At 36.3% G+C, this 20594-nt stretch overlaps 1 protein-coding gene across 17 annotated transcripts in view; it reads left to right on the top strand.

Moving 5' to 3' along the window:
* Slc8a1 (solute carrier family 8 member A1) overlaps positions 1–20594 on the top strand; it is a 359713-nt gene that overhangs the window by 124201 nt on the left and 214918 nt on the right. The gene's annotated exons all lie outside the window — the stretch shown is intronic.

Raw genomic sequence — 20594 nt, 5'->3', positions numbered from 1 at the left:
TGTAATGTGATGATGAGGAAGTGGGTTTCCAGTGAGTCCAATGGAACCCACCTGTGCTGGATAATTACTGATTTCCATCAAGCTTCAACAACTACCCAAGCATCTATCTATGGATAAAGCACAAATGTCACATTTGTTTTTATTCATGAGCCAGTAGATTATGAAGGCAAGGGCCTGGCATATGTTTGAGTCTAACTCCTGCTTTCTATCAGCATGGCCTGCGAACAAGCCTTTGACATCTTCCTCCCCCAGATTCATTGCATGGAAAATGAGTGCAAAGGTGCTTACCTATTGTACCTCTTGAACTATTAAGGATATGGAACAGCAAAACAGTAACCAAGTTAAATGCAGTAAACAGAAATTCTGCATAGCACTTCTGCTGGATGTGGTGATGCTAGGATTGGCATATAGTAGGGAATTACTTAAACCAGATTTGAAATACTTCATAAAATTTCAGGTTTTGAACCCAAATCTTTCCTAGTGGCTCCTAATGGCAAAGAGGAAGATGTTGCAATTATACTATAGTTATGTGTTCTATAATAAATTGAACCTGAGGATTTGAACATTTTTTTCAATGAAGTCATTTGATCGGCTGGAACTTCTGAATGTCACAGAAACTACATAGATATGAAACAATAGTGATTAAAATGAGGTGTAGAGATAGCCAGTGTCAACATCACCCCTGGGAACCTAGAAATTGTTAGGTTCTGCTTCAAAACAGAACCAAAAAATCTGGAGAAAGGCTCTAGTAATCTGAGCTCTCTAAATGGATGAACCATGGATATTGGGGGTAAATAACAATCTGTATTTTAAGTATTTGTATCATTTATTCATTTATTCCCTCTACAGGTATTAAAATTATTGTGAACTTAAATGATATCTACATATTTCCTTCACCTTAGCTTAGTGTAAGGACTAACAGCTCATTACCTCCATCAAATTCTGCTGATTAGAAACAAGTTACATGTATCATTCATTCACACGCAAGAGAGAATCACACAGGGTCAGTAGTCATTGAGAATCATCTTAGGGTTCTACCTATTTGACTATAATAATGATTATAACTTTGTTCTTAGTGATACATGAAATAACATTCCATTCTGGAAATAAAAAGTTTTCTAATGAATCTGATTATCTAGAAAGATGTCATGGGCCCTGCCACTACCCCTTCATTAGAGATATATTGAACCTGCTATCCAGGTTGCATGATGCCTTTGAAACAGTTATACTCAAAGCCAAACCATCCTTAGGCTTTGTTTTCTGCTGACAGGGGGACTCTGCGGCCTAACTTGTCTGTACTTTTGCCTGGTTCAACTGGCTGTGTGTGCGATGGTCCTATCTGCCTTTCACATGAGCATTTCTTAGGAAGCACAAGCCACAGTGTCCTATGACAGAGGGCATTTCTGGTTTTACAATGGCTATTTTGAAGCTACTTAAGGTTTAACAGAATGTAGTCTTGAGTGAAATGGTAAAAGAAGACACCATTGCTCCTGTCTCCTTCTAATCTCAAATGATGGCGATTACTTAAAATCTCCATGGATCAGTTTACATAAGAAAGATGTCATCGATTTTACACATTGTACATTCTCTTGCACTTGAGGTTGCCAAGAAATACCACAGGGCTAAAAGTGAAATTGCTCACTTGTGACACAATCAGGGATATTTCAAAATAGAATCACAGTGGTGTGGGAGTGGGGTAAATATATTATAGGAGTAAGTTTAATTTTGGAAGTCTTATCTCTTTACTGTCCTGTGGACAGTCAAACCACAAGCCCAAGAGCTCTGCTACCATGTAACTCCTGACTCTTTTAGTTGCTTCAGTTTCTTATTGAGTAGATCTTAAATTACCCCAAATCTATAACATCTTTCAAAGCACAATTGACTACAGCATTCTTTACACATCTTAAAATTTCTTTGGCAACAATCCTGGAATCATAGATCATTGAAGATGTTATAGTATTTGATGTCCTATTGAAAATAAAGCATAGAAAGTCTTTGAAAACTCTCTAAGATGTTTCTCTTAAAAACAAGGTATGCTAGCCAGGCGCCGGTGGCTACCCAAGAGGCTGAGATCTGAGGATCACAATTCAAAGCCAGCCCAGGCAGGAAAGCCCATGAGACTTATCTTCCAGTTAACCACCAGACAACCGGAAGTGGCACTGTGGCTTACGCAGTAGAGTGCTCTTCTTGAGCTGAAGAGCACAGGGACAGCACCCAAGCCCAGAGTTCAAGCTCCATGACTGCCCCCCTCCAAAAAAAAACCAAGGTATACTTTAATAATTTAATAAATGATTAGGCCATAAATAAGTTGTCAGTAAAATTTTCTGTGCTTAGGACTTCTAAAATTCCCTAGTGAGATTGAAAAAGAAAGGTAACCAATAAGAGAAATGTTACCAATGTTTTGAGTAGCTTCTGTTTTGACTTCATCCAAGCCAAAGTTCTGATATCTAAATATATGCTGTTCTATAGAATTCCCTTGGGCTTTCTGAGTTGTGTTGTTTGCTGTGTTTGAGCATTGTTAATTAAGGAATTGAGCATTCCTTCTCTCTCTAAATTTCTTTAAGATATCAAGTGTGTCTTGTGACCACCATCAGCTGCAAACACAGCATCAATTAACTTACCAAAACAGAAGCTCTGGTGATTAATCCATAATGACAGGGCTGTTCTCCCGACTGATTAAATTCATTATCAAGCAGCCAGAGGTAGAGCACTCTCCATGGAAGATTTATTGCTCTGGAATTACCTTTCTCTCTTATACTCATGAAACTAGGTCTGGTAAATAAGAAAGATGAAAATGATAGGAGCTAGCTCCTTTTTAAAAGGATGATAGACTCTTTAACTCTGTATTTTCATTGCCAAACCAAAAAAAAAAAAAAGAGGCAAAGAAAAACAAAAACTTCTGTGAACAAACGTCATCTCTGATCATTCACAAAACACCATATGGATACAGTTTCTACAAGGATCCTGTGTGTCTCAGGCCAGTCAGGGGGAAATGATTGTTCTATTCTATTCTCTCTGCTGCTACCTTGGTTAACCTTATCACCTGCAGGACTGAATTTGAGTTATAACTTTCTAAATGGTTGATTTACCCATGATTACCTTCCGCAAGCCTCATTATAGAGCCAGAGTAACTTTCCTTGCTGTGATTGGTCTTTTATGCAAAGCTTACATTTTAAATTTCAAAGGTATTCTCTCTCATAAGCACAAATAGACATACATGCATACACTCTCTCCATCCCTCCCCCTTTTCTCTCGAATACACACAGACATATACGTGGGCACATCTCAGCATAGCCTCAGACCTCTGTTACATCTAAGTGCTTATTTATTCTTTTGTCTTTCAAGTTTTCCTGTTCAATCAGGCCAGATATGGGAAAGATTTCCTTCTTCTCTTGATCTTTCTTTCCTTTTTCTTTTTCTTTGCTCTGGATATATGTTTTGAATCTCTAATAAACTTTCAGGTGCCCCAAGGATGGAAAAATTTCTTCATTGTGTTTCTTTGCTTCACATTGGGTCAGGCAAGGAGTATTATCTGTAAATATGTTGAAACTATCTGCAAATCTTGGAGATTTCTTGGGAAGAATAAATTACTTGCTCTATCAAGTAGTCTTTTAGTCTATTTAGAGATATGTGAGAGAGAAAACCTGATCCTGTTTTGAAGACCCTTGGGAAACACAGGGCACAAATAGCAAAGGTTAGGGGAATGGAATGTATAGGTACAAACTAATGAAATCCTACACCCCAGGCCATCTGCATTGTTCCTTGCTTTACTGCTTGTTTATCTACTATTTGTTTATTTGTAGGCAGGTAAAATGAATTCTGGGTTCTAGATCTTACTGTACATTTTGATTAAATGAATGTCCTTTAAACCTTTATTTTCCTTACCTGTCAATCAGCTGAATTAACACCTATTCTATTGGATTGTTGAGCAGACTAACTAATAAGATAATATGAGTAAAGTACTTGCAAAATACTTAAAGAAGATACTGAGAGAGATTTTTAGATCCCCTTCCTACTATAAATTTTTCTTGAGGTCCTTGTAGCAGGAAAGAAGAGAAGGATGACTGTAAATTTATTAGTGATTACTGATGATGTTTTCCATATCAATACTGGATTAATTATAGGTTATGAATTTTGCACATGATTTAGTAAAATACAATTGTGACTATGTTTTTTGTTGTTGTTGTTTTCCCTTGAAGAGCTTGGTTTTTGCTAGGATTGTCTTAGGCAGAGAGGAGAGTGGGTTGAAATAAATATACATCATTCATGTTGTATTTGTTAAGAAAGTTGACTTCACAGGTGACACACAAAATTACAGCAGAGTCTAAAAATAACCATTTAAACAGACACTCTTCAAGGTAACAATAATATTGATTAGTTTATCATTTCGATCTAGAATTCCTTCATCAATTTATAGTTGGTGACATTGTTTGTTGTTCCTTTTCGCCTCAGGAAGTTTCCATAGAGTCTGTATGGTTGATGTTGGTATTTTAATTTCTTTTGTTTCCTTTTGTATTCCCTCAACACCTTTCTAGATAAACCACTAGGGATTTTCCTTCCATTCACTAGTAGGTGAGGCAATTTGCTCTCCTTTCCTATGTTAAGATCAAAGCCAGAGATAATGACTTTCCATTGTTACACCTGGGAAATTTAAGAAGGGAGAAAATATCATCCTATAAACAATGGCTTATTAACTACAGGGAGGAAGTATCTTACATTCTCAAAAACCCAAACAGAGGAAAAAGGGAAAGAAGACAATGCTCTTGAAGTAAACTACAACAAAAACAAATTAATATCTCTTGTGCTCACTGAGGCAGACCCACAGAATATAGAAAGCAGCTGTCTTTGATGTTCAGCTAGCAACATAACCTATGAAGAAAACCCTGCAGGACAAACAGTGAGATTCCCCAAAGGGAGGAGACTTTGTGGCTTCTTAAAATGGAAAGAATTACACGTACTTGAGTAAAGCTGATTAATGATTCTTCCTTGTATCTTTTGCCAAGGTTAACAGATCCTGGTGGTAGAGCATGTACACAAATTATGAGAAACATCATCTGGGTTTTCTTCTTTGACCTTGTTGTCTTTTTCTTCCCCAGAGGAGTGACCATATATAGCCCTGGCATCCTTACAGTCTGTAGGATTGAAGCTTTTTGTTTAGATTCATAGATGAAAGTCTGCAGTTAAATGTGATTGTTGTAAATATTTCTTGATTTCTGGTAGCAAGCTTTCTAATCCCTCCTGCATTAAGAGGGACTTATCATAATTTTCTTGCTTTTAAATTACTTGGCCTTTGCAACTGTGCCTTGGAAAAGCAATTTCATTTGCTCAGAAGAGAGTAAACGATGCTTATAAATTAAGAAATGAATGCGTGTGTAAGACCTAACATCCCGGATTTCATGCAGGAAGATATCCCTGCTTTTTGTTCTCATTGCCTGGCCTGGGAAACCTTGTCGACCTGGTTCTGCTGTAAACCTCTGTTGTCTGGCTGGATAGCTGCTGCTAAGGCAACAGGAGAACCAGTGATGTCACAGGCTCACAATCTGCCTGCCAGAGAAAGCATTTCCTGAGAACAGATCAACTGTCTGCTCGGGGATAATTTCTTACACCTCATCTTCAGGAAACCTTTCATTTTGTCATATTCCCTCTTTAAATGGATCCACCTGTATTGCATTTTCAGAATCATAGTAAAGCTCCATAACAACAGCAAGAGCTGGATTTACTGAGGTTTTACTATGTGCAAGTTGCAATGCATTGTGCTTTACCTTCATTATCTCAATCTTCAAAGAAACCCTATGAGGTAGGAGTTGATTATTCCGTAATTTGAAAATGAGGCAAATGAGGCTTGATAACATTACCACCCAGGCCTGCCAGACAGCCCCGTCCACGGCTACCTTCCTCAGAAACTTTCCCAGTCTAATCTGTCATAATCCTCAGGACTGCCCCAGCCTCTGCCTAACATCAGATCCTACTCTGTCTCTGGAATCTTTGTGTTTATTATGTGAAAGGCAAAAATAAAATTTATCTTTAGGGAGTATTTCTTCCACTTATCAAAATCTATCCCCTAGACTGGAAGTTATGTGCAAGTCTCTACTTGAAATCTGGGATATGGTGCAAAGTGTGGACAAAGGACTGTGAACTGAAATGATTGTGGGGTCTTCCAGTGTCTGACTCAGACACCATGAGCTGGGGACACAATTTAGCAAAATAGAGACTCTTACCTTTCTTAAGGTTTCTCCTTATAGATCTCTCAAGTAGGTGGTCTTGATAGTTGCACATATGAAAGGAAGTTATGACATCAGATGCTAACCAGTGCATCCAGTCATGCTAAATAAATTTTGACCTTATAATCCTGACCTTTGTGGTTTAGTCCCTCAGTACTCCCAGTTCATTGACGTCATCAACTTCTAGTTTCTATATGTGCACCATGGAAGTGTGCTGCATATTCCCAATACTATTATTATACCTATTATTACTGATGTGGGCCTGCTTTGTAATCTGTAAAATCCTGTGATTTAAATGCGTGTCCAAGAACATGGTAGTCCTTCCTTTTGTGTTTATTAAATATATAAATATGAAGCATACTGTGTAACTCTTCATTCGAGTTACACACACTTTGGGCAAGAAGCTTAAGTTAACATGGTAACTGTTAGGACAACTGAGAAATGCAGCTTTCACCTGGAGATTGCGTTCACAATAGATCAGATTGTCGATTGCACAGGAAAATACATTTCACTTAAAAAAATCAGTAAACAAATAAGCCAGCACTCAAGCTCAAGGTGAAAAGAAGTGGGGAAAGAAAGAGTCTTTGTCATGGAAGAAGTTTGAGGTCAGCAGTTGCTGGAAGAAAGTTGGAAAAATCTGACCCCTAGAATTTAACAACTGGGACTGGGAATGTGGCTTAGTGGAGGAGTGCTTGCCTAGCATGCGTGAAGCCCTGGGTTTGATTCCTCAATACCCTATAAACAGAAAAAGCTGGAAGTGGTTCTGTGTCTCATGGTAGAGTACTAGCCTTGAGCCCAGAGAGGCTCAAGGACAGTACCCAGGTTTGAGTTTCAAGCTTCAGGACTGGCAAAACAAATAAAAGACTTTAGGTTATAATTCTGGAGAAAACTATGAAAGGGTTATCTTTGTTTTTCCTATATAGTGACTTAGTTATACCTGTTGAGTAAAGAATCTCTTTTTCTGATTTGTGCTGAATCTGTTTTCTGAACTATCTACAACTTAATAATGTGCAGCCTTTAATATGCTCTCTTCTATGTTTTCTAAGACTTATAGCATCACTTTTGGTTCTTGGGTTCTCTCAAATTTTCTGAGTTCTCTCTGGTCTTCACTTGATAGCCTTAAAGCACTATAAAATATTTTTGAGGTAGTTCTTAGAGATATAGAACAAAGATATTAAACTGAAGGATCCATTCTGAATTATTTTCTTCTGTGATTGCAAGCATGATTATATATATATATGTATATATATATATATATATATATATATACATGTATTTCAAACCTCAGCAAGTATAGTGTGTAAAACCTTTCTCCTAATTTCCTAGTCCCAAAATTAGCCTCTGTACTTGAACCTCAGATGATTCCCCAGGTTAGCTACAGCCAATGGCTCAACAATTTAATCAGTTAGACATTTATACAGCTATGAAAGCAGGTCCAAAACATTTGTCAGAATTTTATTTCGTACATATCCCATGATAATAGGCCTAAAGAAGTACTGAAATAGCTATTGCCATAGATAGAAGGATCCAGACACTCACTAAACTGTAGCCCATTAAGTATTATTTCATCAATTGGGATTTAACTGGACATTCCCCCAGACAACTGATGCTTTAAAAACAAATAAAACCCCTAAAATTAGCTTTGCAGAATCTAGTGAGCTTTTCTTAGAATGGGCTTGTTGAAATTCACACATATTGCCAATTAAAAGATTATGTCTTGTTGCCTCTGTTTCCTGTTTAATGATTTCTCTACCCAACTAATGGCCATCACAGAGTTATTATTATTGCTTGAAACTGCAGTTTGGGACAAAGAAACAACCTAACACACATGACAGTAATCTCAAGGTGGAAAGAAAAGCAATAAAAGAAAATGTTTCTCAGTTTTAATAAAAGAAAGGGCATCCCAATTCTTTTCAATAAAGGTAGTAAAGCCCAGTTCTTCCCAATAAAAACTATTCTTCCCAATAAAATCCAAATACAGAATATGAAACAGCTTGCCAAGCTAATTTGGGGTTCAGAAGGAACCTCATACCAAAACAAATTTATTTTCACCTTTTTGGCAGGGTTACTAAAAAATAACTCATTAAGTTTAGTCACAAAGAAGGGAGCATATGGCTTACATGCATAAATGAATTTTTTAAAGTTGATATCCATACAACGTTTTGATAATTTGTTCAACATCAAGTCAGGAGTGGTTCTTACATGAATGTGTTAGGAAGTTGTCTTGGCTTTCATATCTTCAATGACTTTTGTCAGTGGATTAAAGAATAACACCATGAATACTTCATCATATCTGTAGATAGCAAAAGTTTAAGAGGAGTTGGGTGCTGGTAGCTCATACCTATAACCCTAACTACTGAAAAGGCTGAGATCTTATGATCGAGGTTCAAAGACAGCTAGGACAAAAGAGTCCATGAGACTCTTATTTCCAATTAATGAACAAAAATCTGGAGAGAGTTTTCGTCATAGAAGTCCTTCACTTCTTTGGTTAAGTTAATTCCTAGGTATTTTATTTTTTGTGGGGCTATTACAAATGGAGTTGCTTTCCTGATTTCAGCCACGCTTTTCTCATTGTTGGCATACAGAAAAGCCATTGATTTTTGAGGGTTAATTTTATTCCCTACTACTTTGCCAAAGTTTTGAATCATCTTGAGTAATTTGGGAGTGGAGTCCATAGGATTCTTTAAATACAAAATCATGTCATCTACAAAGAGAGAGAGTTTTACTTCATCTTTCCCTATTTGGATCCTTTTTATGTTTGCATCTTGTCTTATTGCTGAAGCTAGGCATTCTAATACTAATTGAAGAGCAGTGGAGAGAGTGGACATCCTTGTCTCATTCTTGAGTTAAGAGGAAATGGCTTTAGTTTTTCACCATTAAGTATAATGCTGGCTGTAGGTTTGTCATATTCAGCCTTAATTATATTGAGGAATGTTCCCTGGATTCCTAGTTTTTCCAGAACCTTCATCATAAAGGGGTGTTGGATCTTGTCAAATGCTTTTTCTGCATCTATTGAGATAACCATATGGTTCTTATCCTTGCTCTTGTTGATGTGATTAATTATATTCATTGATTTGCATATATTGAACCAGCTTCGCATCCCTGAAATGAATTCTGTTTGATCGTGGTGTATGATTTTTTGGATGAATTGTTGAAGTTGTTTGGCCAAAATTTTGTTGAGTTTTGCATCAATGTTCATCAAAGAAATAGATCTATAGTTCTCTTTCTTTGATGAGTCCCTGCCTGGTTTTGGGATGAGGGTTATGATTGCTTCATAGAATGAGTTTGGTAGTAAACTTTCTCTTCAATTTCATTGATGAGTTGGAGGAGTATTGATGTGAGCTCTGCTTTGAAGGCCTTGTAGAATTCCACTGTATAAATCCATCTGGTCCTGGGCTTTTCTTAGCAGGAAGGTCTCTTATTGCTGTTTCTATTTCAATGCTTGATATGGGCCTGTTAAGATAGTTTAACTCATCTTGATTTAGTTTCAGCATGTCTATATTTGCTAGGAAAAGGTCCATTTCTGCCAAGTTCTCAAACTAATTAGCACAAAGGTTTGAGAAGTATTCCCTTATAATGTTCTGAATCTTGGTTTTTTTGTTTTGGTGATGTTTCCATTCTCATCTCTGAGTTTATTTATTGGTGTGTTCTCTTATTTTTCTAATAAGATTTGCTACGGTCTGTCAATCTTGTTATTTTTTTTTTGAAGAACCAACTGTTTGTTTTGTTGATTCTTTCAATGGTTTATTTGGATTCTAATTCATTTAATTCTGATTTAATGGCTATAGTCAAGAACTCTAATAACAACAGATGCTGGAGGGGATGTGGACAGAAGGGAACTGCATTGTTGGTGGGAGTGTAAACTTGTTCAACCACTTTGGAAAGCAGTATGGAAGTTCTTCAGAAGACTCCACATAGAGCTCCCCTATGACCCAGCAATCCCACTTTTGAGCATTTACCGAAATGATCACAAACAAGACCATACTAAAGGTACCAGTACAACTATGTTTATTGCAGCATTATTTACCATAGCTAAGATATGGAACCAACCCAGATGCCCCTCAGTAGATGAATGGATCAAGAAAATGTGGTATATATGCACAATTTTATGCCTCCATCAGAAAGAATAACATTGCCCCATTTGTTAGGAAATGGAAAGACTTGGAAAAATTATATTAAGTGAAGTAAGCCAGGGCCAAAGAAACATAGGTCCCATGGTTTCCCTTATTTGCAATAATTAGTATATGTCTGAGACAAGCAGAAACGCTCAGATAAGTTGATGTTAAGTGAAATGAACCCCAAGTTAAGGACTCAATTTTTTTCTTTCTTGATATTGTCTAACATATTTATAAGATATTTCTTTTTTGCTTTGTATGTCCCTCCCCCATGGTATAACCCCTTTTTTCACTGTATTTTATGTTGGTATAATTTGTGGAGGGGAAGGGAAAAAACAAATTGATACAGGTGGCCCCATTGCAACAACAAGATGTACAAGATATGTTGAAAATGAACTATACATCTTTGGCGGGGAGGGAGGATGAGGGGGGAGATGGGAAGGGATGCCAAGGGGAAACAAAAGAGGAGGCAACAATATTTGATAAGAAATGCACTCATTACCTTGCCCATGTAATTATAACCCCTCTGTACTTTCACACACAAAAAAAATCTGGAGAGAGAAGTGTGGTTCAGATGGTATAGAGTACCAACCTTAATCAAAGTGAGAGCTTAAGACCTTGAGTTCAAGCCTTAGAACGAGTATAAAAAGCATTCAAAGGAATATGTAAATAATTCATGTTAGATTAAAATTTCTGGATAGCTTGAAACATAAACTTAAAAGACTTCAAATTTAACAGAAATAAATAGAAAGGCTTGGATTTAGATTTTTAGAAAGTATGTTCAGTATATCATTCAGTAATGATGTAAGACTTGCAAGGCATCAGCTCTTGTAAACAAGATAGAGGTTTTTGTTGTTATTGCTGTTGTTGTCTTTAAGCTTCATGTGAGCCCATGGTGTAATGTGGCCTTGAACAGAGCTAGTGTAATCTTAGACTATATTTTAACAGAGACAAGAGTGTCCAGATCCTGAGATATCATTGTCTCACTATACTTTGTATTGAGCAGACCCAGACCACAAGTTGAGTATAAGATTCTGTTTTGGAACTACATGTTTGGATATCATGGGCAGTGTAAAAGCACAGTTTTGATAGAATGGCACACACACTGATGTCACCTGTACCTTTTTCTCCCTTGAGAGTAGGTCTTTTGTTTTCAATAGAGCAAGGAAGAGACTTACTGCATAGCTTGGTAAAATGTGTTTTATCTGAAAAACCAACTTCCCAGTGTAGAAAAGAGTAACTTAGGAAAGGGGAATGTGTGGGTGCCATGAAGGCACAGGGAAAAAGGAAAGTCAATTAAGTGTTCAAATAGTGACCATTATAGTGTCTGTGAAAGTGAAGTTGACTGCTGTCAGTAAGATTCCATGCTGGCTGGAGGACACAGGTAGAGGCAGATTTGGAGTTATGGATCCAAAATTGTTATCTAAGGAATAAATGGAAGCAGAGACTAGGAGGTAGAATAAGGAGAGCAGAAGTCAAGTATATGTTAGTACCCAGCACAGAATCACAGAGCTCCAACTGCTGTTGCAATATGGAAACTTATCTTTGGGAAACAGCACACAGATAGGGAACTGGGTGCTCTACTCACACATTAGTGTTCTGCCAGTTTCAGTCTGTGGAAACCTTTCTATGAAACTGAGCAGTTCTTTTTTGACAACCCAACCTTCACACTCTTAAAACTCAGATGTCCAAGTTGAATCTCAGGTGGAATTTTAAGATGCTTAGAGTTAACATCTGTAACCTAAAATAAGAAGATGAAATCCTTTTTAGAGGACTTGAGATTGACTAAACTTCTTAATTACTGTCATTAAATTATTGCCACAAACTGTTTTATTTTAAATAGTCTGGTGATGATGACAGTATATGCTAAGCTGTTTATTGTTGTATTTTCACCTATGTTTTCAAATGCGACTTATTGAAAGAAATTTTAACAATACACAGAAATAACATAGTAGAAGGTTCATTGCTTTGATAAGGGCAGAGGTAGTAAAGAGCATACTCAAATTAGAGGGATTAAAAAAGACCTGTGTTTTTGCCTTGTGAAAATGAAACAAGGTCATTTAAATGACCTTGAACAAGTTACGTAACTCTGTAATCCTATTTCCTCTATTTGACGAGGGTAATCGCATCTGCAAAACTGTATTTGGGAGGATAAACTCTAAGAATAAATGTAATTAACATTTTGACACTTTATAATGATTTATACAGCATTTCTGACATATGCTGGCCTATTTTACCCTCATCACAGCCTGGTGAGGCTGTTATCAGGTATTCATATTTTCTAGTGTATTAATTTTCCATGATCACATATTGGCAAAACAGAAAACAGCCCTTCATTTACCATACATTACCTCCCCCACACACTAGCTACTACGTGCCTACACTGTTTTTAGGTAATACTAGCAACTATAAAAATAAAAAACCCGGGAACGTTGAGTATTTACTTTATGTTGTTCTAGAATTTGTATGTTATTCACTTACATGGAGCCACAGCATGAAGTGTACATTCTGATTACTGTCCCGTCATTTTATAAATAGAGGATATACACAAAAGGTACAGATGGACTACCAGTTTTTAGAGAGCTTATATGTATGAGGGATGAAACCATCCTTTTCTTTCTTTAATAAAGTACAGTGATTTTTAGACTCTCAAGTTTTCAATGTAATTTCACTCAGTGCAATACCACAAAACAACTCAGTCCTTTACGATTTCATTTTTAATTAAAGAGATGTGTTCCAGAAATAAATCTTAAAATCCTTCTTTGGTTCTTCCTTCTACTTCCTGGACACAACCCTAAAACTGCTCCTTTCCTCCTCGCAATAAAAAGTATGTATTAAGGAAAAATAAGTGCTGTCTCTTTAACTTCCTTGTCCTCATTTCCTCATTTTCCCCTTAAAAAATAAACAAACAACAATAACAAAAACCCTCCAGAATGCACCTGGGCCTTCCTGGAGGGCTGACTTCTCATTGTAGCTAGAGGAAAAGGAAGGCTATGGAGGGAGTAAAGATTTTTTTTAATTATTTTTTTTCTATTGACCATTTGTAAGCGGGCACAGTGGTGAGAACATTTCCCAAATAAAAGTAATTGATGTTTACCTGAGGAGAGGTGGAAAATTAAATTGAAAATATTTGGTAGACAAGTGAAAGGGGCCAAATAATTGTTTCAGGGAGAGTCAAAAGGAAATATTCCTCAATGTTACTAAATCTGTAAACTGTTTGAATGGAAAAGCCTTATTTTTCTGGTTTCTACCTGCTGTATTTTCCAGTTAATTGTATTTATGTTTTTACTCTAAAAAACAGTCAACACTATTAATGATTACACAATTTCAATCAGCTTGAAATTCACTGTTTGAGACTAGATTGCATAAGAGTACTCTTTGCTATTTTTCCTCTTTGTTCAGACCTTTTAATTCATATATTAATCACTGAGAAAAGGTCTTTTTAAAATTGAAACAAAAACTGTAAAAAGGTTGTACTAATAAAAACCTACAGTGTGTTATCTATCAAGTTTTCAAAATTAAATAGACAAAAAAATTCCCAAAGCTTAAATGTTATATTAAGAACAAACTTACTAGATAACTGTACATTTTTGCTATCTGTTCAATGTAAAATTCAAGATTTTCTTATAGAAACTGTCTTTAGTGCTAGGGATACAGAAACAACAAGGTAAAAAAATCCAGGGAATTCTAATTTGTCATTTTTTAAACCACTCATACTGTGCTTCCAGTTTTTCTCTCTTCAAACTTGTAAGTACTCAAGTACATGCTGCAAATCAATCAGATCAATCAATCAATCAATCTCTCTTGGAAAATTTCTTGCTTTACTGGTCAAGCAAATAATCTGACTTCCCATATCAATCATCCTTTAAAAAATTGCATGTTATAACTCAGGGCATAAACACAAAGCTCTTTGCCACCATCGGCGCAACCCTAGTCCTAATAACAACTGGTTGTATTCTAACCCTAACCAGCGTACTTATTACTTGCCACAGAGATACAAAATGGATGGCCGTATCTTTCTCTGATGGGTTTGTTTCCATGCATATTTTAAGAAATATATTGTCCGTGGTATGAATAAATAACTACGGAGCAACAGATGTGACAATAAGACATGCTTTTTTAGTTAATGCTTCTGGGTGTTTTGGAGTTTGATAGTAACGGCTTTTGTTTGTTTGTTTTTTAGTCATGTACCATGTGCCATATTAGTTCTCATGGCTCATCTATAATCTCCACAAGGACTCCATAAGGAAAATGAGAGGACTACTGGCAGTTTACTTGCATTCAAAGCACTAGGCTAGTTTTGGCACAAAAATAAGTGATTAGTAAATGTTAGCTGCTATTGCCCATCATCATTTCAATAGTTGTTAAGGGTGGACAGGGAAAGAATGTCATTTTGCCATCAGTTGCTTTTTTTTGTCTTATTGCTAAATTTCAACTTTAAATTCCAAAGAGACAGCAAGCATCTTGAATGTTTGACTTTTGTCCATGACTATCAATAGCACTTTGTGTCTCTCTACTTTATTAACCTGGAGCCAAATCATTACACGAATTTAGCACTGCACCTTTGCCAGTGTAATGACCCTGTAGGTCCCTCAGTTGAGCAGTTCAAGTCTGTTGCCAAAGTGTCCTGAACTTGCACTTTGGAATGAAAGCCAGAACGTTTGGTGATAGTGACATGATTCTTGATATTTGTTGACAATTCTTCTGCTTGTTTGAGTGACTGAGATGCTGAAAACTCAGTGAGTGGGAACCAGCATGCTAGATAAATGGCATTTATGAGAGAGTACAAAATATTTTCTTGAGTTCTAGGTCACTCTTGTCTCTGAAGAAAATCATCTAAGTAAAAATTCAGGTTATAATCATCAGACCATAGAATTTAAATTCTACACAAACAATATAGTTTTTGGAGTGTTTTAATATATAATGAATGTTTGAGGAATGCAGTCATTCTGTGAAACAAGAGAAGATTGTACTCCATTTGCCTTATAGCTTTATTAAGAATTGTTTATAATTTTGGAAAATCATATTACCAAAGACAAAACCAGCATAGTATTTGAATCACCAAGACAACACATTTGTATTAATCTGTAATTCCAGCTGTCATGTGAAGTTACACAGTTTTGTTAACATAATGTATTATTTATATTTAAGTGTACTCTTGTGTAGTATTTGAAAATATGTTGTATTTACTGTCTAATATATTAAAAAATGACATAATGATAAATTCTTTCTTCCCTTTGACAGTTAGTAATTTGTCTTAAATGTATTCTACAGTTTTCAGTTAGCATTATCTGTTTATATTTTTAGACACAAAATTTCTCACCAAATCATTCTTTGTGGGGAGTATTTTTTGGAAGGTGTGAGGAGCTCCATATGTGTGTGTGTGTGTGTGTGTGTGTGTGTGTATACACATATATATACACATTTTCTAATACCTATTAGAATGCCTACAATATTTTATCTTACATCAATGCTTATACATTATAAGAAGATGTAAATAACTGGTTATCTGATGTAATTATTATTGATGAATTACATATTTAAATATATAATATTTCTTTTTAAAATATATATATTTTATTGTAAAGATACTGTACATGGGGTTACAGTTACATGAATAAGGTAATAAGTACATTTTCTATCGAGCATTGTTACCCCCTCCTTTGTTTTTACCCTACCATCCCTTCCCTCCCCAACTTCCCAACTGCTCCCAGGTTATCTGATGTAATTTTTATTGATGAAGTACATATTTAAATATATAATATTTCTTTACAAATGAATTTTTTTAATTTTCCTTCATATGAAAATCTAGGCATTGTATGCATACATTCACCTTAAAAAGGATGTGAATAAGTTTAGTTATCTAGGAATCCTCATTTTGAAATAATGGAGAATATTGTAAAGTGGTTGTAACAAAGGAAATCATATCTGATAGGGCTAATAAACATGATTCTAAGCAAAACTATAGAACTGTTTCTAGCTTGCAGTCCCTTAGCCATTCATTCATTTATTTACTCATTCATTTTATATGTGCTTTTTATATAAGAATTTTCAGAAGATAATAATATGTGGCTGGCATAAATGTGATTTAAAGGTGATCAATTTGGACTCTAATTCAGTGGAGGAAAACATAATTTCCTTTTAAGATCCCTTAGAAGTAGCAGTAGGGAATTTACAGGGCTTAGTTAGACATTCTTCTAGATTGTACCAGATGGAGCCATACTGTATGTTCCTGGTGTGGTAAGCCTAGCTTTTCTTATAGATTTTTGCAGAGTAAATGACATCTGTTAAAGGTAGGTCTTTGTGGGGAAAACTAGATAGTCAATGTAGAAAACTGACAATAGACTCCCTGTCTCTTACCTTGTACAAAATCAGTTCCAAGTGGAATAAAGATCTTAATGTAATAGCTGGGTGCTGATGGCTCACAATGGTAATCCTAGCTAGTCAGGAGGCTGAGATCTGAAGATCACAGTTCAAAGCCAGCCTGGGTAAGGAGAGTCACTGAGACTTATCTCCAGTAAAACCACCAGGAAACTGGAAGTGGCACTGTGGCTCAAGTGAGGTAGAGTGCTCGCCTTGAGCTAAAGAGCTCAGGGATAGCACCCAGGCCCAGAGTTCAAGCCCCATGACTGACCAAAAAAAGAAAAAAAGATCTTAATATAAGACCAAACTGTTAGAAGTGAACAGAGGGGAATTTTTGGAAATATAGGCATAGGCAATACTTTCTGACTAGATCCACCATTGCTCAGAACATAAAGAACAAGAACTGAAAAATGGAGTTGCATCCAATACAATAGCAAAGGCCATAACTGCCAGAATCAGGGGTAAATTTATAGCTTAGGAGAAAATTCTTTGCTGGTTACTCACCAGATTAATGATTAGTATCCAAAACTACACAGAGTTCTAAAAAGTAAACACTAAAATGCAAATAATCTAATCAATAAGTAGAAAAATGATGAATGAGTAATGAGTAATATCCAGATTAATATCCAGAACTACACAGAGTTCTAAAACTTAACAGTGACAATCTAATTAATAAGTAGAAAATTGATAAATAATTCTCAAAAGTATAAGGAATCAGTAAAAATAATGAAATATTTAACATTGTTAATCTTGAGAAGTGCAAACCAAATCATTGACTTTGTGTCTCACCCCAATCAGAATGACAATCAAGAAAACAAGAACAAATGCTGATGAGCATGTTATGAGAAAAATAGACTTATGTTTTTTGATAGGAATGTAAATTAGTACAGAACTATGGAAATTAATATGGTGTTTCATTGAAAACCTCAAGCAGAACTACCTGTTATTCCAAAGGAATAGGAATCAATATATAGTCAAGATATTTGTACATCTATGTTTATAGCATCACTATTCATAATAGCCAAAATATGGAATCATTCCTGGGGCCTATCAACCAATCAGTGGATAAAGAAAATGTGGGGTATTATTCAGCCATAAGAAAGAATGATATTGTGTCATATGCAGGAAAACGGCTGGAATGTGTACATTTATTCATTGTGGTAAATACTACCCCAACCTGCATTGCATTCTAGAGATGCAGATTATTATACTTGAATTCATAGGACACCAGAGGAGACTAAACATTAGACAACCACTTAAAATATAATGTGCTAAATTCTAACACTGAGCAAAAACAAGGTTATGTTTCTATGCAGGAAGAGGTAGTTTGTCCTATCTATTCTCTAGTGACACTTAGCACAAAGGGCACTTAGTATACTTCTTATTATTCCCATTGACTGCAGATTACAGCATTAAGAAGAGAGCCATCATGCTGCGCTCTGTCTACAGGCAATAAGACATCATATAAATGAGACCCTCCTATAATGAGATCTCGATTGTACTTCATATAATCTTGATGAGGCATAAGATGTAATCCCTTTATATCAAACTACAGATCCTGAGTATTCTGAGGCATTTTAAAGTATTCTTTCATAAGAAAATATGAAAGAGAAAAGATGGAAGGAAAGGAGGGAAGAAAAAAAAGGAGGGAAGAACAAAAAGGAGGGAGGGAAGAACAAAAAGGAGGGAAGAACAAAAAGGAGGGAGGGAAGACAAGAGGGAAGAAAGGAGGGGAAGGGAAATTTTTCCTGCAAGGACTATACTAAAAATGTATATGACTTTTCACATACCAAGAAAGTGAAGTGTTGATATATAGATCCACATTTGCCCAACAGTGTTGCAAATCAGAGCCCTTAACCCTCTTAGACATCATAGTATTTAGACATCAAAAATTTGTAATATGACACTTGAAGTAACCGGCACATATAAAATGCCTAGATGGCTGATCATAACCATTTCATTATCTGAATTGCTAGCAAGCACTTCATGCCTAGTGTGCTCAGAGTGTCTTAGGCATTAAGCTCCATTTAGTGAACAAGGGTCTCTTAAACTCATTGTTAACACCCTACAGAGATGGTTTCTGCTGCTTCAAAATCTTCAACTTAACTAAGCCCCTAGCTTCATCTCCTTTCCCTGATCTACCTGAGGCTATTGTAAACAAACAATAAACTTCCTAGCAGCAGAAATTTAAGGTCCAGGATAAATGTGTTTTCATTCAGTGAGATCCACAGCTATCTTTCTGTTCATTTTACTCTGCCTAGTTATGTGCCTGACTCACTAGTTTAGCCTTGAATTGTTTCTTTGACTCACAGCTAGGTGTACGAAGAAGCCATCACACACTTTGTGACCCCAAGAGAGATGGCTGGGCCAATGACAGAAAGGTCCCCATTGTTCTAATTTTTGGACAGATCTTTTTAAGAGCTAAGATTGTGACTTAGTCATGGGCTCAGTCTCTGATGTGGATTCTAGATATCAGTTCTTTAGATTTCATGCCTGTACAGCCATGAGGCAGTGGGCAAGTCTCTGTGTGGTTTCAGTTTGGGAAAAATGAGAGAATTGGTATGATCTACAGGGTCGAAGAGAACGGATATAATAATGTACATAAAGTTCTTAGAATAGTGTCTGACACACAGTAAGTTCTCAGGAAATGTTAACGATTCTTATTATTCAGTGAGGTGTAGGATAGCCATCTGTCACCCATAAAGAGCTCTTACATAAATATCTGTTAACCTAACCACATGTAAATATATAGGCCATCCCTATTCTGTGTGGTTTTTCCCCCCAAATACCCCAACTTTTTACCAAATGCTTGAGTCAAGATACAGCACGTTTGCTGCTTCACTCTACATCTCATGAGTTGTATAACCTTTGTTCATTCATCCCATCCCTCCTATGTTACTGTCTAGTAAACCGCAGACAGTGGTTGGACCAGTAGAGAGATTGTGGGGAGAGTCATCACAATGTTCTCTGTTTGCAGTGAGCTTAGATCAACTTTTTAATTTATTGAAGCCTCAGTGTACTTTGCTGTAAGATGGAGATGAAAACATGATGTCATTAAGGTCTTGGGAGGATTAAATGCATTAAAGTTGTAAAGGTCCTGGCACAGAGCAGAGAACACTAAACAAATGTCACTTCCCTTCAGCTTTTTTTTCCCCCTAAGAACTGCTTTCCTCAGGCTCTTGCTCATAGTAAATACTCATATGTTTCTGTTGATTCAAGTTTGACTCTGCTTAAAACATATTTAATGTGTGAGCCAGGATATACTTTATCGATGTGATGTTAGAACCCAAGTTTCCATGAAACCCACCTTAAGGCAAAAGTAGCAATAAGTATTTTATTCTGTGTAAAGCACACTTTGATTTTTATTATCTGTTCCCACCTCCCTGAAATCATACGTCTAGTATAGGAATTCTGTGTATGTCTCTACATTTCAAATGGAATCTTTATTTCCTCAGGACTCATCAGTCCAGGACAGAAAAAACAAAAACAAAAAACAAAAACTGTCCCCTTGGAGGTTCTCAAAACATAGCTGATCCATCCTAGGCCTGCCGATGTTTCTACCTAAGTATCTCTGAGCTGTCTACTTTCCTTATCTCCATTTCTTGACCCTCACTAATCTCTTATGATGCCTCTTGGCTGGTCTAACCCTCCATACAGTTGCGTATCCTGCATCCTCTCTAGATGCCTTTAGATCTTTCTCCACTCAGAAACTGGAGTGAATCCATCACACCTCTTCATATAAGACATTCTGATATTCCCATTGTGCTTAGGGGAAAAAAACCCTCATTCAGACTTAAGAAGGCTCTCCGTGGGTTGCCAGCACAATCCATTAAGAATGTAACATAAGCTATGTATGGAACTTTAAACTTTCTAGGAGCTACCTTTAAAAATATAA

Source organism: Dipodomys merriami, unplaced genomic scaffold (genome assembly GCF_024711535.1).
Source record: "Dipodomys merriami isolate MVZ:Mamm:240054 unplaced genomic scaffold, mDipMer1.0.p SCAF_17, whole genome shotgun sequence".
NCBI lineage: Eukaryota > Metazoa > Chordata > Mammalia > Rodentia > Heteromyidae > Dipodomys > Dipodomys merriami.
Note: the sequence above shows the minus strand (reverse complement) of the source record. Positions and strands in the feature narration are given on the sequence as shown.